The sequence below is a fragment of the Gopherus evgoodei genome, chromosome 7, assembly GCF_007399415.2.
Source record: "Gopherus evgoodei ecotype Sinaloan lineage chromosome 7, rGopEvg1_v1.p, whole genome shotgun sequence".
Taxonomy (NCBI): Eukaryota; Metazoa; Chordata; order Testudines; family Testudinidae; genus Gopherus; species Gopherus evgoodei.
The window spans coordinates 50,089,398-50,106,363 of record NC_044328.1 but is presented as its reverse complement, the minus strand read 5'-3'; the positions used below and the strand labels follow the sequence as shown (position 1 = coordinate 50,106,363).

The 16,966-nt window shown below is 41.1% G+C and overlaps 1 protein-coding gene across 4 annotated transcripts in view; it reads right to left on the bottom strand.

Annotated features, from left to right (window-relative positions):
• The window catches only part of RHOBTB1 (Rho related BTB domain containing 1), a 70,336-nt gene extending 53,732 nt beyond the window's left edge, over positions 1-16,604 (bottom strand). For all 4 annotated transcript variants that reach the window (XM_030570814.1, XM_030570812.1, XM_030570809.1 and 1 more), the window contains exons 1-2: positions 16,521-16,604; positions 8,550-8,660 (exon numbers count right to left, since the gene is read on the bottom strand). The gene's annotated coding sequence lies outside the window, so the exon portion shown is untranslated. The remainder of the gene's footprint in view (positions 1-8,549; positions 8,661-16,520) is intronic.
• Positions 16,605-16,966: the final 362 nt, after the last annotated feature.

Sequence of the window (16,966 nt, the reverse complement as noted above, 5' to 3'; positions counted from 1 at the left end):
CATTAGACTTTATCCATTAAAAAATTATAAAGAAAATGAAAGCCCTGGATTTTGTTTAAATGTGTTTAATATATGTATCTGCATACATCCTTCAAGTCATGTCCTACCAATACACCTTTTCTATCAATTGGTTTGTATTCAGAACTTTGTCTTTCCTACAGCAAATGCTTATGCATTCACAATTAGCTTTCTTTTCAAAACAATTCTGTATTGCATGCAGTCTGCTGGCAGTCTGAATTTTCTCCTTTATTGGAGTCCTAAGGACAGAGCTCAGCGTTTGATCTAAGGATGCTGTTTTTATTCAGTGACGTCAATAGCTATTCTCAACTGATTACAAAACAAAGTAACCTGGTTAAATACAGATGTATCAATTTTCTGAGTACAACATGAAATTCTCCTTCAATTATCAGACATCAAAATGTGTGACATATACAATGTCTTTTCCATTCATGCCAAGCTGCATTACTGATATTCTGAAAGAATAGTACATTTTTCAATTTATGATTAACAATTATCATTATTTTTAGGAATTACTCAGTAAATTCTAAATCAGTGGTTCTCAAACTATTGTAGTGGTGACCACCCCCTTAAACCTTGTTTTCATATTTAACACCATTATAAATGCTGGAGGCAAAGCAGGGTTTGGGGTGGAGGCTGACAGCTTGCGATCCCTCCATGTAATAACTTCATGACCCCCTGAGGGGTCCTGACCCCCAGTTCGAGAACCCTTGTTCTAAATAGAGTCCAAGATTGTGATGACTTGATTTAGAATTCAATAGTTCCTCACACTCATATTGTGTCATTGATACTACAGTTCCAAAGTACCATTGTTTTCCTCTGAAGAGACTTTCGTATTCCTTTCCACTGGTTTTCCATTCCAATCACCACATTGTCTTGATAAGGGAGACTACTGGAGCTATAGTTTATACTTAGAATGTGCATGCTGCAGTTTTGAACCTGTAGCAAAGGGCTATGCTTTAAATGTTAGTCTGTTCACCTCTAGCACGCCAGCTTTGATTTTTTTCTTATTTAAGCAACAGACTTTAAGTGGGGGGGACACTACATCCTAATTCCTCATACTCACATCTTTTATACCATCAGAACTTCTCCTGCCATCTACTCTTCTACATTCCAGTTCTTAAGTACCCCCTACTGTTTTATTTCTAAATAAAGACTGGGATTCAAATAAGCCCGAGACTGTCTTACTATGAGTAGGGCTTGCCATGAGCCAAGTAGTTAGCCCCAGAAAGTCCGCCACATACAGAATTGGCTGATTTAACCACTTACCCAGGGCCCAAATGTCCAATCTGTACATTGGGGAGTTCTTATTTGCCCCAGTCCCATTTATTTCTGAGGGGGTTGCACAACCTGGTGCTGAAAAGGAAGTGCAGTAGTTTAAAGTGGTCTGAGTATAAACTAGGAATAATGGAATGAATTAAGCAACACATTTTTGGCTGAATATCAGGAACAAGAGGAACAGCTGAATGCATTATGTAATAGTCTCCCAAGAGAAGCAGTGGATGGGCCATTGCTCATCTCATTTAAAAACTAGACTGGATAAAGCACTGGAGAGAATACATCGTATGGCCTAGTCTTGCATTAGTACTGGGTGTTTGGATAACAGGTCAGCACGGTCTTTGATTTCTATTATTTTTAAGGGATTAAGATGGAGGCCGTACTGTACCAAATCAGTTATCCATCTGCCAGTATATCATAATAAAATACTATTTATTTTATACTGCTCTATTACTTGCTAATTCAAATATCTGCAGTTTTTAATCTGCAAAACAAAACACTTAAATTTTGTAATTATTAAACAATCTCTAGTATCACAGTTAGAAATTTGTGTGTTCATGCCATGGCCATTTAGTACATAAAGCATGACACTGGATGATTGCAAGCATTGTTAGTTGATGGATCACATTAGTTCAAGTTCTGAGTAATAAGCATCAGACTAGTTGAGTGTTTTCCACTCAAACATTTGTCATTTTGCCATTTGTCTGGGAGCAATGTTGAAAGCAGTTCCACCAAAGCACAGGGAGGCCATTCTAAATTTTGGAAGGGATGTCTATTGTATATGTTTTCAACAGTTTCAGCAACTTTTTATTGTATGAGAATGTCAGATTGTGTTAATATTTTTATTAGTATACTGTGAAATAAAAACTGTTGGAATACTGTATTCCTTGTTACATTAACTAAAATTAGTCTAATTATTGCATTAAACATATTATTAAAGTTTGCCAGCATGAGAAGAATTAAATTAATTTCCAAGAAATTTTTTCTTTTTCCCAGTCTGTCTTTCAGCACTATTCTTGTCCAGGGAATGGTGTGTACAACACTGATGTATTATAATCATTCTCTAACACCATTTCACAGGAAAACATGCACTTCTTATGGCTACATATATGTGAAATTATGATCCCAGTGACTATTTCTTACTCAGGCAGAATTTCCACTGACTGTGTATCTAGACTATTATCCATTCATCTATCCCATATGTGGTGCTGGTAATAAATAACATTTATCACACACACACACACGTATATATATATATATATATATATATATATACACACATACACACATATATATACACACACACACACCCACACACCATCTACCCTGAACTGTGTTCACTAATCCATCTCAGTCAGGATCTCCTTTAAACATTCCAAACTTCTAAGCAATTTCCAATAGGTGTCTTCTTAAAGAAAAGAACAAAGAACAATCTCTTAGAGAAGCACTTCCTTCTCCCTTGACATCCTTGATGTGGGCTGTCCCCACATAATTACACTAGCCAGAGGTGCAGATAGGTCAAAATTCACTCCATACCAGTGGCAAGTTTAAGGGGCTTATATCTTGAGATCACTTTGGGCTGGAAGTGGGAGTTTGTATATTATTGGAAAGGGGGAGCTTCCCAGTGGGCAACACGGTCCTTCTTCTAGCCCTTGATTCAAGTTGTTGTGCTTTAAAACAACAAATATCACTAGAAAAACTCTTTCAGATAATTTTTAGAGATACCTAAAATGCACTCTTTTTTTTTCTTCTTCAGACCTGCATACATGAATGCATTGTACTAAGAGAGCCTAGCTTTACAGGTGGATGGATATGAAATACTGTCAGTACAAGATTTAAAAACTGAAATATTTCTTGAAAAGTGTTCCTAGTAAAGTATGTGGGCATACATGCACACACGGAACTAGATAGAAATCTCTACATATACATCCCATTGCTGCCCAGGACTTGCTAGTATTCTGATGCTGTATACAGATCACTAACACAAATCTCCCATAGAACTCTTTATATGAAAGAGAAGGAGGTGGGAATGAATGGTCTGTGAAAACTAATTTTATGGGCTCTGTATCATTGTTTAAGAGTAAGAAGAGTAGCAGATAATCATATCTTGTTATAATCAGTATACTAAACTAGCAGTGCTGGATTAAATGGTAGAATCAAGGACAGCTTAGTATAACTTTGTTAATCTTTGAGAAACAATCTAGTCAAATACGATTTACTCTACAGCAACTCTGCATCATACGCTACAATATGCTGAAGTAAAAGCTTCCTATCATGTTTTAGGGTCTGACCCAAAGCCTGCTCTAATGAACAGAAAGACCAATAGATTTTGGATCAGGCTCTAATATTAAATTAAAAAAAAATCTGAGGTATCAGTCACACCATCCAACTCTTACAATATTTTGTTAATGAATGAAATAAGCAAGATTATGACATATAATGAATGAAATGTATCAGTGTTCCATTGGTGCCTTTCACTTGTTTTCCTCATGGAAGTGCTGCATTTATTTATTTGTCTTATTTATCTGCTGTACACCCTTGATATGTTATAGACAAGAAGCAATATTGTAGCTTTAACCTTTGAAAAGTCTCTATATTTAGAGTTAAGCCTGAAACTCTTACTATGTTGCTCTCTACACTACACAGCAGTACACTGCTACTTTGTGCATGTGAATAACTGCAGGGTGGGGGCAGGGGAAGGAGACAGAGTTATCCATAGTTGGTTAGTTCCATCCTTAGCTCCACATTATTTAAGGCATAGATTCATAGACTCTAGGACTGGAAGGGACCTCGAGAGGTCATCGAGTCCAGCTCCTGCCCTCATGGCAGGACCAAATGCTGTCTAGACCATCCCTGATAGACATTTATCTAAGCTACTCTTAAATATCTCCAGAGATGGAGATTCCATAACCTCCCTAGGCAATTTATTCCAGTGTTTAACCACCCTGACAGTTAGGAATTTTTCCTAATGTCCAACCTAAACCTCCCTTGCTGCAGTTTAAGCCCATTGCTTCTTGTTCTATCATTGGAGGCTAAGGTGAACAAGTTTTCTCCCTCCTCCTGGTGACACCCTTTTAGATACTGCAGCAATTATGGTCTCCCATTTAATTGTGTACTTAGGGACCTTTAACCAAATCATAATAAGTGTTCTAGCACCATTGCTTCTTTACTAATCAGTCCCTGGAAGTCACACTGACACATTACGCTGTATTATGCTAGTTATTTACTCCTAAAGTTACAGAATTTATAAAAAATAAGCCCATTACAGTACTCTCCAAATTCAGTATAACAAACCCCAGAAGTAAACCAAAAATAAGTTAGCTAAATTGAAAATAGCACCATCTGCCCCACACCTGCAGGCACAATGCCAGAGAACAGGTATGTTTTATGATGTGTTTAAAAATCTCAAGAATGTCACCAGATGCTTTTCTTTACAAAAAGATGTATTTGGGCAAAAATGCAAACAAACAGTTAAGAATAGCAATTGCCTGCAAAATTTTATTAAGCTATATTTGAGTTACAAGAACAAACCAAACACTTTCCCCCCACCCCACCACCACTCTCTGACTTGAAATGCATTTATTTTTCACATTAGGTCTCTAGCTGCAATTCATGTCTATGGCTGAAACACTATTGTACTGTTATTGTAAGAGAAATGTTGACAGTCCTTTATAGTGTTGCTAGTGGAAACCACTACTGTAAAAACACAAAGAAAGGAGGATTAAAGGAGTCAAATTCATCCCTGATGTATTTCCAGTGGAGATAGTGCTGTTGCCCCACAGATAAATTTGGTCCAGTGTCACTTTCCAAAGATGACTGAAAAGAATTTGTTGAAATGTTTCCATGGATTCCTCTTTATTTAGGGCCAAATTCTGCATAGAAATCTGTGTGCACGTGACACAGCTAGGAAGACGTGTCTCTGATTGAAGACCCAAGCCTGGGGTGTGTCACTTTTGCGAGGAACTTGTGAAATCACAAGAACTGCAACAAGTGACAGTATGAGAGGGCCACAGGACTGCGGCAAAGAATATGAGCTATCTTTCTTTCAGACTGAAGAGAAATTGAAGGCAGCAATCAAGCATGCATGTGTGGCCGTAAGTCTGAGTTGGACTTTTCAGGAGGTGCCACCCAGGTGAAAGCTATAAGCATCTCTGATTCTGGGCCCTTTTGGAGGTATGCCCAGCCTCTGGTTAAGTCTGGGACCCAGGAGAAATGGGTCCTGTGCCAACCCAGCCATGCAATTTAAACCCAGACTTTCAGAGATCTCCATTAACTGTGTGCTCCTCTTACTGTGAGTACCAAACTTGAGATTGCTAGTGTCTCATTTTTAGAAGGGTTGAGTACTAACAGTTCCAGTACAAATCAATGAGAGCTCGGACATACTGCGCCTCTGGGGAAAAAAAAAAATCTCAGATGCTGAGTGTCTTTAGTTGGGCTTCCAGTTATTCAGATACTCAGAGTTAGTTGGACACTTAAAACCTGTGACCTTAGTCTCTCAGTGACTCAGTTCCCCATATATCAAATGGAGTGAGTATTGTTCCCCTACCTATCAGTGGTGTTGTGAAGATAAAATTCAGTCTTGTTTGTGAGCTCAGATACTATAAGCATCATAGAAAAGCCCACGAAGAAGTTAATCCTGTATTCAGTACAGGGTTTGGATAGCATGCAGTAAGGAATGCCTGGGGCTATCCATAGAATGGTGGGCATAAAGAGAAATACTGAACAACTTCACAAGCAGTCCTGTACACATAAGGAGGCAAAGGTCCCATATAACATAGAATGTGATCATGTAATTAAAGACTACATTGTAATGCATGCCTGCAAAGGGCCAGAAATAAGGTTGCACAAAAAAATATAGTTCTGATATTTCCTGATCTGAATGCTTAAATTTGTATCTCTAACTTTCTGTACAAAATGTAATATTTGATATATGCTCTACAAATAGTAAAATCCAAAGTTATGAATGAGCAAATGGACTATTTCTGCTCTCTGACAGACCATCAGTTCATGAAAATATACTGCTTAAAAGCAATATTTTTCTGCATTTTGTGTTGCTAGCCAAGGAGTCCTTCTGAGACAGAAAATGAGGATGGAGCGGAGAACCCAGCCACAAGTATGTATCTAGTAGGGTCCTTTAAGCTGGTGAAGAATTTTATAGGAAGAAAAATTACTACAAATTACATCTCTCTTGCGGCACCAAAATAACTAAGTTGATATTGTTAATTAAACCATTTGCCTTAAAAACCTTGATAATTAATTCCATACCATTGAGAACGCTCCTATGATATTTTAATAATTCATACTATCATGTTATATATGTATAAAATACATATTGTTTGCAGGAACTTCAAAACATACAGGAAGACTCGGTTACAAATGTATATTTTCTAACTATAAAAATGTCACCAGAGATGCTGGGAGGTGCTCTCCGGGGCTTTAAGGTTAGATTTTAGCTACTAGTTTGAGCACTGAGCCAATGTGTATTGATGACAATGAAAATAATTCCAATCACTTCAGTAGGCCTTGTATCATGCCCTGAATGCTGGATTTCCCTGCTTCTGGTAGAATGCACCCTGAGGGTGGCCCCATACCCGGTTTTCAGCCAGAAAATCTAGTCAAAAAGGGGACCTGACAGCGTCCAGTCAGATCTACTGACTGGACATCCAAAGTCCGGTTACTGTGGTGGGAAGGCACTTGCCCCAGCTCCTATTCAGCCGGAGCGGCCTCCTACCTGCATTAGGTGGCGGCAGCTCCTAGCCCCAGCAAAGCAGGCAAGTCCCTCCTGACCTGGGTCGGGGAGGGGGATAGAGGAGGATGAGGGAGGAGTCTTGGGGGAAGAGGTGGGGCAGAGCCTGGGCCTTGCAGGGGGCAAAGGCGGGATAGGAGAGGTTCTGGCACTCCTGCTGGAGTGTCCAGTTTTTAAATATTACCAAGTTGGCAACCCTAGATTGTTTCATCATCTCTGCCAAAGACTATTTATTCCTAGGGCTCTTAAAAATACTCCTGAAGAGCAGTTTTTTTGCCTTGGGAACACATCAAGTGCTATTTGTGTCTTTGTAAAATTCCCTGAAGGTAATAACCTCTAGACACATTTCTGTGCTGGATGCCCTGTGGAAGTTTTTCACTTACAAAAAAAGTGATATAAATATATAAAAGTTAATTTTCTTGGTTCTATTGCACAGAATTCTTTTACAGTCCTGTATGAATTCAAATATTTTCTGACATGTTTTAGTAACATATGTTCTATTAATATATTTCTTGTGCTCAAATATACATAGAATATGATTTAAATTTCTTTATATACTATATATTTGTTTATTCATTCTGAACATATAACAGAGAGAACTGAGGGACTGAAAATGATTTTGTTTTGTTAAGTTTTTGGGAACAGAAGAAAGTGGTTTTGGTTGACTAGCTCACAGACTATATAAACACAGTGTGAACAATGTGCCAACTACTGACTCAGTGCGCAAATGCTCCCTATTCGGGACTGTATCTTGTGCAGAAGAGCATTAATCTGCTCTCGTGTGCTGGCTGGCTCCCCTCCCCACAACCTCTCTGACAGATTGTTCATGGCTAGAAGTGCATATTTGTACAGGGAGGTGTGGCTGCATGAGGGTTGTGAGTTCAATCCTTGAGGTGGCCACTTAGGGATCTGGGGCAAAAATCAGTACTTGGTCCTGCTAGTGAAGGCAGGGGGCTGGACTCGATGACCTTTTGAGGTCCCCTCCAGTTCTAGGAGATAGGTATATCTCCATTTATTGTATTGTTTTATCAGAGGGCATATGTGGATTTAGATATCATGCTTGTCCTGACACTGGGGCCATGCCTATTAGAGGCCTCTGCAGATTTTTGCAAGGAAGCAAGTATTTCAGTGGACAACCCCACCCTGCACTCCTACTTTCAAAAATGGGACTTAGGAGCTTTTGAAAATTTTACCCTAGGTCAAAAGCCACTAAACTTGGGAAGTTGTTTATTGTGCTAACGTCACAAAAATGTAGAACTCTTATCTATTTTTTTTTCATTTCATGAAGAATTATCTGATTTATCTCTTTAAATGCAAAAATTATTGATTCTGGGGTTTGTTTGTTTCTTTCAGTTAAACTTTTCGGTATAAGCAGCTTTCCAACATAGGATCTATCTATGTTTAAGACATTTGAACAAGGATCTGCTGGACCTAAAGGTAATTGTAACAGACGTAGTGATAAATGAAATGAAAAGTTACTTTTTTCTGGTAATAAGTCTATACTCACCTCACCACAGGAGAAAAGAGTGTTCATATCCATTGTAACAGCTTGTTCAAAAGTGAACTTGTGTTAAGACAATTTTTCCTGTGTTTCTTTACTTTCTTTACTGTAGTTCTCCTAAGAAAACAAATGCCATAACTTTTACCATGATCGCACTAAAATAATAATATTCATATACAATACCAATGACCTCTCTTATGGTTAATTTTATCTTAGAAAAATGTGTCTATTCATTCCTCTAGGTGAATAAACAGTCTTTCAAGCACATTCAGTATTACAGGTTGACCCAATATCAATGTTAAAGCACTTTAACCACTCACTCCACCTGCTCTGAAGAGACCAGTGGTAAACAGATGGGCTTTGGAATGTGACCTGAAGGTTAGCACACTCAAGCTCTGTTGGAACAAATTTGCTTTCTGTGGGAACTAAGCAATGAAGTGAGCATCTAGACTCTGGAGTATATTTTTCTCTGGATCTGCCTATGGAATATTTATTGATGTTACAGCACTGAGAAGAGGCTAGACAATGTAAATTAGTGACATTACATTGCATTTTGTAAATCAAAAGAAAAAAATATATGTACTCCATCTTAGCATTTTCTATGGAATCCATCACTGTAGCATCAAAGTGCTGCACAGATAATTAGATTTTTATAGGCCAATCTCTAGTGGACTTCATGGAGTATTCTGTGCTTTATCCACATCTTTGTAAGGTGCATATATATTTAACTCAAAGAAGAGGTTTGGCATCATGCCCCAAAGGTGGCAAGGCACCATATTAGTCTCATCTTCTCCGGAATTTGGCTCTGAGGAGATAGGCTGCTGATTATACACAAGCTCTTAGAGCATCTCTGTTTCTTCCACCATTAGCCCTAGATGCAGTGAATTACAGAAATGCAGTTTAGAGGGAATAAACATATGGATTACTGTCACCAGAATCTCATCTAGGAAGAAGAATCAAAATCTGTTAGACTAAATATAGAAGACATTTTTCACTCCAATGCTACCCAGTTATGAAGGTTCAATGGATCATAGAAGCTTTGTACCAGTTTGACAAACGGCTATAAAGGGCAGACCTCTTTAATGGAAGGAGAGGACAGAGGCTTGTTTAATACTTCTAATCATTTCAGCTATCTAATCTGCAACATTTCACTCTAGGTGAAGTTTGAGTCAGCTGTTTCTGATCCAAGTGCTCATCTTCTGTAGGCAATGTCCCATGCTTGTGAAGACATAGGTTGTGTCCATGGAAAGTTAGGAATATAGCTGGATGTCATTGGTGTATTATTGGCAGTGGCACCTCACCACTCCTCCAAATAATCTCATGTAGAACAACTGTGCACTGTACTGCAACCTCTCCTTCTCATGCCTCCTTGACTTTAACGTTCAATCCTGCCATCTCTCCAAAGCTCTACTCTAAATTTGCTCTCATATGCTTCTGTGAGGTGCATATTTGGCCCCTCTTAAGCCCTTCACTGATACCTATTATCTACAGACAAAGTTCCCCCATATCTTACTCCTGAGGGAATTCTGTGCCAAACATTTTAAAATTATGCAAATTTTTTGTCAATAAATAAATGTGGCTTCAGCATGGCAGTGGAGAGCACAGGCCACTGGCTGCACTGAGGTGGGAGATCACCCTGAAGCCCCCACCTTCCCCATTATAGGGATTTGGCAGTGTTGCTGTACCTGACTCTGACACAGTGCAAGGGCTGGGCTCATTGGGGAGTTCCAGGGGCAGGGGCAGTGGGACTCTGCAGGTTCTGGGTGTGAGGGACCTAGCAGGGGATCTGGGTGCTGAGGGGAGTAGAGCTTGAAGGGATGGAGGTCCAGGTGCAGCTAGTTGAGGATTAGTGGGGTGAGGGTCTGGGGGTGGGGGGCTTGTTGGAGGGGTCCAGGTGTACAGGGGTAGGGCTTTCCAGGATGAGGGTTTGAGGGGCCTGCTTAATGGAGGAGCCACAGTTGCTGCCAAGGGTATGCCACATGCTGGGCTCCCACTTGCCCTTGTGATTCCCCATCCTCTTTTTCTTCTCCATCCCCCCTCCCCTCACTTCCACATTCCTCTCCCCCGCCCTATTCCACCTCCTTTTCCATCCACCCCTAGCCCATCGTTCCCTCATTCCCCCACCTCACCTACCCAGCTCCACCACAGGCACTCACTGTTGCACAGAATATAAAACAGGAAGGCTCCCAGGACACAGATGGGGAACACGACTGGCACTAGGACCCAGAAGGCAGCATTCAGCTACAAAGTCAGGGAATGGAGAGACAGAGCCTCCATCAGCTGGGCAGCTCTCTGCTTGCAGAAGGGGGGGAAGGGGGAGTGGCATATAACCCTGTGTGCCCCCCATGGCTTGCCTCTGTTTGGAGGGGGGGCCAAAAAACTGTGCCCATGGTCCTGTCCGTCCCCCCCACGGCTTCCCTGCCGTTTTCTGCAGGGAAACATAGGAAAACTGCGGGGCAGTTTTCTGTGGACATGCAGTCCTGCAGAATCCCCCCCCCCAAAAAAAGAGTAATATCTTAGCTCTCTTCCACTCTTTTGCACTCATCTCCTTTTGCACCCTCTACTACCCAGGACACTTCTCTGACACACTCTTTATATCCTTCTCCCACAGCTGCCTTCTTTCAGGTGGCCCCATTTGCCCAGAACTCCTATACTCTGTCAACTACACTTCACCCTAGGTTTCTTTAAGTTCATTCTCCAAACATGCTTCCCTTATTTAAAAACCAACCAAAGACAATCAACAACAAAACAAGGCACAAAACACTTGTGCATGCATCAGTACCTCAGCAACTGAATTATCAGACAGTTGTCACACACAGACAACTGCCCTTTTGTAAATGCATCTTTAAGCTATGTATCAGAGGGGTAGCCAAGTTAGTCTGGATCTGTAAAAGCAGCAAAGAGTCCTGTGGCACCTTATAGACTAACAGACGTTTTGGAGCAAGAGCTTTCGTGGGTGAATACCCACTTCTTCATGACATGCATCTGACGACGTGGGTATTCACCCATGAAAGCTCATGCTCCAAAACGTCTGTTAGTCTATAAGGTGCCACAGGACTCTTTAAGCTATGAATATTTTTCCTCTTAATATAGATGTCAGACTCGCAGGTCTAATTTCCAGTCTCTTAGAGCTTCCCTTTTAAGAAGGGATTGTTATTGACTCATCTCAATCCTGAAAGCATATCACCTGTAGATGTAGCCCAGTGTGTCATCTGCTTTTATCTTATCCAAATACTTGCTTATCACTGTTTCAACAATCTTTTCTCCAGTTTGACCTCATTAGCACCCACAAACACATCCTTCACAGAAGCATTATCAAGGTTCTACGGACCTAAATAGAAGTGCAAAGCCTGCCCTCTTAAAACAGTTAACTCATTCATAATTTCTTTTGCAGGAAATCAATAATTACTTACATTGTTGCCCTCTGATTTTCTCATATACAGCCCTACACATAAAGACTCTTGTCTTAATATTATACCTCATGCTGCTTCCAAGATCCACAGATATTTCCTTCCTGTATGGAAGCAGTGGCTCTGCCACTCCGTGGCAGCAATTCCCGTGGAGGCTGCTCTGCAGTCTGGACAACGGAGAGGGTAGGCAGGGAGGCATGCGGCTTACGTCCCCTCTTCCCCCCCACCCCGGGTTCTGTAGAGCTCAGGATGGGAAATAATTAAGCTAGGGATATGTTATGCGGCCCATTTGTCCCTGGGGGATCTTCTTTCCATTAGGGATCTTGTGCCAGCTAAGCTGAGGCAGCCACTGCCAAGGGAAATAGGGCCAGAACTGACGTAGAGGGTCTCTATACGGAATGCCTGGCCTCTGGAAGATTCCTCAGACAATGTGTAATCTAGGAGACATGCTGGGTTTGTGGGCAGGCCCTTGGCCTCTTATGCAGTGGGAAATCTATTCCCTTGATAGAAGAATAGTAACTCCACAAGGAAAGCATCAATGGGATTTTTCTCCTCTAATTTTCCTCTGTGTTGTGTTGAAAGGGTCTATTTTTCCTCCACAAAATACCATTTACATTTCCTATTTTTTCCTCTTACCAAACTAACAGTTCTGCAGAATTTTTCTCAATGAGTCCATAGGATCTACTTTTTACTCCAAATTTAAAAAAAAACCCACAATGTGTATAGGCGACAAGTTAAGTTTTCTGGAACGTCATACGTGCCCCCTGTGCCATCTCCAATACCTCTTCAATAAGCTTTAGTCAATTTTCATCTATAGCAGGGCAGGCAACCTATGGCACAGGTGCCGAAGGCAGCACACGAGCTGATTTTCAGTGGCACTCACACTGCTCGGGGTCCTGGCCACCAGTCCAGGGGGCTCTGCATTTTAATTTAATTTTAAATGAAACTTCTTAAACATTTTGAAAACTTTATTTACTTTACATACACTAATAGTTCAGTTATATATTATAGGCTTATAGAGAGACCCAAAAAACATTAAAATGTATTACTGGCACGCGAAACCTTAAATTTGAGTGAATAAATGAAGACTTGGCACACCACTTCTGAAAGGTTGCCGACCCCTGATCTATAGCAACCCTTGCTTATAAACAATTATCAATTTTGCTTAATACTTAAATTTTTAATCAAATTTTGCCTTTAAAGTTAATTTAATCTAAAATTCCTCCAATGGTTTAAGTGTGAAAACTTATTAGAAAGTGATCACTATCTCCCAAGCTATCCTTAATAAAGGCCTCACTTACTAAATTCTTCATACCAGACAACAGATTGTTATCCTCTAATTGTGTATACTGAATAAAAAAGTGATCTTCCACTAAAGTCAACAAAGCCCCTTCTTCTGGCATTTCCTTTAAAAATACAAAATTTATGCTTTGATATTCCAGACCCGTGGCAAATTAAAATCTGTGGTTATCACTGTAGTGCTTAATCTAATGGTTACCTACTGTAACTTTCTCCTACAATTTCCAAGAATAGTTCATTATCCTTATCCAGAAGGGGACAACTACTTCCTGCAAAAAACACTTGGCTCTTTGCCACTCAGGATTTCAATTTTAACAATTTGTGCCCATAACTGAGGATCCCTTTCCAAATAAAATGTAAAAAGAATACCCAAATCCACATATTTGATTACATGTAACAGAGGTTCCTAATGCCCACTAACAAGGTCCTACCACAATCCTTTGGTGAGAAGCCCAATTCCCCTGCAACCAGTTAGTTGGAAACAGCAACATGTAGGGCTTTCTACCAATATGCTGTTCATGCACAATGACTCAGTCTTTCATATCCACATCTGGCTATTAGATGTTTTATAAATTTGAAGTTCCACTCCCCCACAGCTCCTGTAAGAAGCTTTGCCTCTTTATTCTTGTACCTTACTGACAGCTGCAAGAGGAAAGAATATACACAACATTTCTCCTTCCTCACAGCTTCCTAAGAATAGGGGAGAGAGAAGAGGTCTCTACTACTCTGTCCCTGAGAGAGAGAGATCCTTAGTCAATAACTCTGCAGCTCATAACTTTCCTAAGAATCAGCAGCATTCAGGACCGGTGCTAGTGTTTTTAGCGTCCTAGGCGGACGGCCATTTTGCCACCCTGCGTGCTGGTCCTGTGGCTCCGGTGGATCTGCCGCAGTCATGCCTGCGGAGAGGGTCCGTTGGTCCATGGCTCCGGTGGAGCTGTCGCAGCCGTGCCTGCGGGAGGTTCACCGGAGCTGTGGGAGCAGCGGATCATCCGCAGGCACGACTGCGGCAGGTCCACCGGAGCCGCCTGCCGCCCCTCCCCGGCAAAATGCCACCCCCCAATAATCCTGGCACCCTAGGCGATTGCCTAGACTGCCTAAATGGAAGCGCCGGCCCTGGGAGCATTAAATTGACTTTATTCATGATAGTTTCTTTGCAAGTAGGATTCAGAACAGCAATGATAAAACTGATCAAAGTCTTGTGGATTTCACACTACAGATCCCTGAAACCTTGTGAGCTGCAACTGCTGATTTGGAGCAGTCTGTTTGCAAACTCAGGAAGACAGCAGTGCACCAGTTTGCATTTGGGAGATTATTGTCACAACTGTAAGTGGTAGAGGGTGTGTGTGTGTGTATGTATAAAATGAAAACTCAGATTCTGATAGTACAGATCCTTTCACTCACCAGGACAAGGCTTCTCCTCATCCAGAGCAAATGAACTTTCTACTCTATACTCATAGATGTAACCCTGGATCTCCACTAACTCATCCATGCATTCTATTTGGGGGCAGCATAGAGATTCCTTGTGCACCTGCTCTGTCAACTACTCACCTTTCCCTCAGATTCTGAGTGGTATTATTGAAAGTTTTGAGCCAGCCCTCTACACCTATGGGATCATTCATTCAAATAGTGCAGTGATCCATCAACATTTTCAGGCTTTGAACATTTTTTCCCTAAAACAGCAGAAACAGACTCTTTTTGTTTATTCAATGAATGCTACTCCAGTAGTGTGTAAACTCGCATAATCTTTGTGCATGCTAAGTTAAAACAATTTACTGAGTTTTATACAAAGTGCATTTTGTAAGTGTCTGAGGACCTACAGGAGTGTTTAGTTTCCATTATGATGGCTCTTAACTAATATTTGTGAAACAAAATATGCAGAGGTTTAAGTTTTGATAACTGAATTTGCAAGACATTTGAAGTAGCTAAAAAAAGATAATATGGGAGTGCCCTCCACAAAGCATTCCCTGTTTCTAATCAAGTCACAGGTCAGTGTTACTAATAATTGTTAATGTATAATTAAAGCAAGATTTAACTGGAGTAACTAAAAGTACTTAAGACAAATTTAAATGTGCTGTTTTATAGTGGAATAATAATTAGTATGTATTACAATTCTGCCACATTGTTTGATTTGTTGGCTTTACCGCTGAATGGAACCTTGACATTAAGACACAAACTATAATACATACTTTGTTTTTTAAGCAAGATGTATATTTACATTAAATTCCTATGATGTTTATTGATTGTTCTCAGCTGAGCTACCAAAGTTTATTCACATTATTGAAAAGTTGGCACAGTTTTGTGGAGAACCAGAAGTTAAACTGGGACAAAGTTCCCTGTCTCCGTCTCCTGAGTGCGCAGGGATACTTCTTCACTAAACATGTTTCACTCCAAAGTCAACATACATTACTTCACAGAGTTAATTTAGTGTAATCCAATTTTAGAATAGTAAACTGCAAAACAAACTGTTAAAGGTTATTTCAAAAAATTACGTTACCATTTTTTCATTTTTCAAATTTCATACTGAGTCTGCTTATGCCTGCTATTGATACTTTCAAAAAGTGCTTTTTAGATTTATGCTTTAACTTTTCCTGATTAAAAAACAACAGTCTGTTCTGAAGCCACTAACTTCTAGAGAATAGAGAAGGCAGAAAGCTTTAAGGAAGAGTAGAAAACAGTCAGAAAGTGGAACTAAATAATACATTTCTTTTTCATAGACAGGCCACCTACTGCATACTAGATGCATACTAATAGGCTAAATAAATGGAAAATATTCCTTAAGTCTGTTGCATATTTTGCCCATTTAAGACAAGAAGTTATTTCCTAGATTGCTAGCTATTATCAATCACAGCTGGTTACATCCATTTCTTACTAGTTGTCTTCAATACATTTTTGAACCGTTTTTATGATACGCTATTTCAGATTAATATAGGGTATAATGGAACAAATTGGAATTTTTGTGACAAAAATAAAGAAGGGCACAAGGCGGCTTTGTGCAAGTAGGAATACACAGAGATCAGTATTTTTCTAAGCTGTGCGGAGGGAAAGCTCAAGAGGTCACTAATCCCGGGGTTCCCTTTGCCCGGGGACGGGGATCAGCGGGAAGTCCCTCCACAGGTGCACATCCCATCCCCCTGAACTCCAGAAATATACAGGAATCTGCTGCCCAGCGCTGGGCTCGTTCATTCGCTTCCTGCCGCCCTTCGCCTGCTTGGCTTAGCTCCGCACCCGAGCCCCAGTCCCAAGCAGGCTGCCACAGCCCGCGTCTCACCTGCGAAGAGGTGTCTGGATGCAGCCTGCAGGAGGAGAGGGCGGCGGCGAGTCACGGGGCGCGGGAGCTGTCAGCTGCCTTTGTAAGCTGCGGGCGCAGCAGCACCTCCCAGTGCCGGAGCCCCGAGAGTTCGCGGCCGCCGCGCCCCAGCCAACCAGCCCCGGGGGCGGACTGTGAGGAGCCGTCACGTGCCCTGGCGGCTGCCTGGCCCCGGGGCTGTTCTTGGCACAACAGTTGCTGCTGCTGCTGCTGGAGTAGCTGAGTTTGCTCTTGAGCTGGGGATGGTTCTTGAGTTCTCTCTGTCCCGGCTATACCGGCATTTGCGGTCTGGGGGGCTCTGGTCAGACCTCCCGCATTAGCCACGCTGCCCTGCCAAGAGGGAGGAAAAGGCTGGGGCCATGAGAGAAGGGCGAGCGTCTAGACAAAACAACCTCACTGCCTGCCTG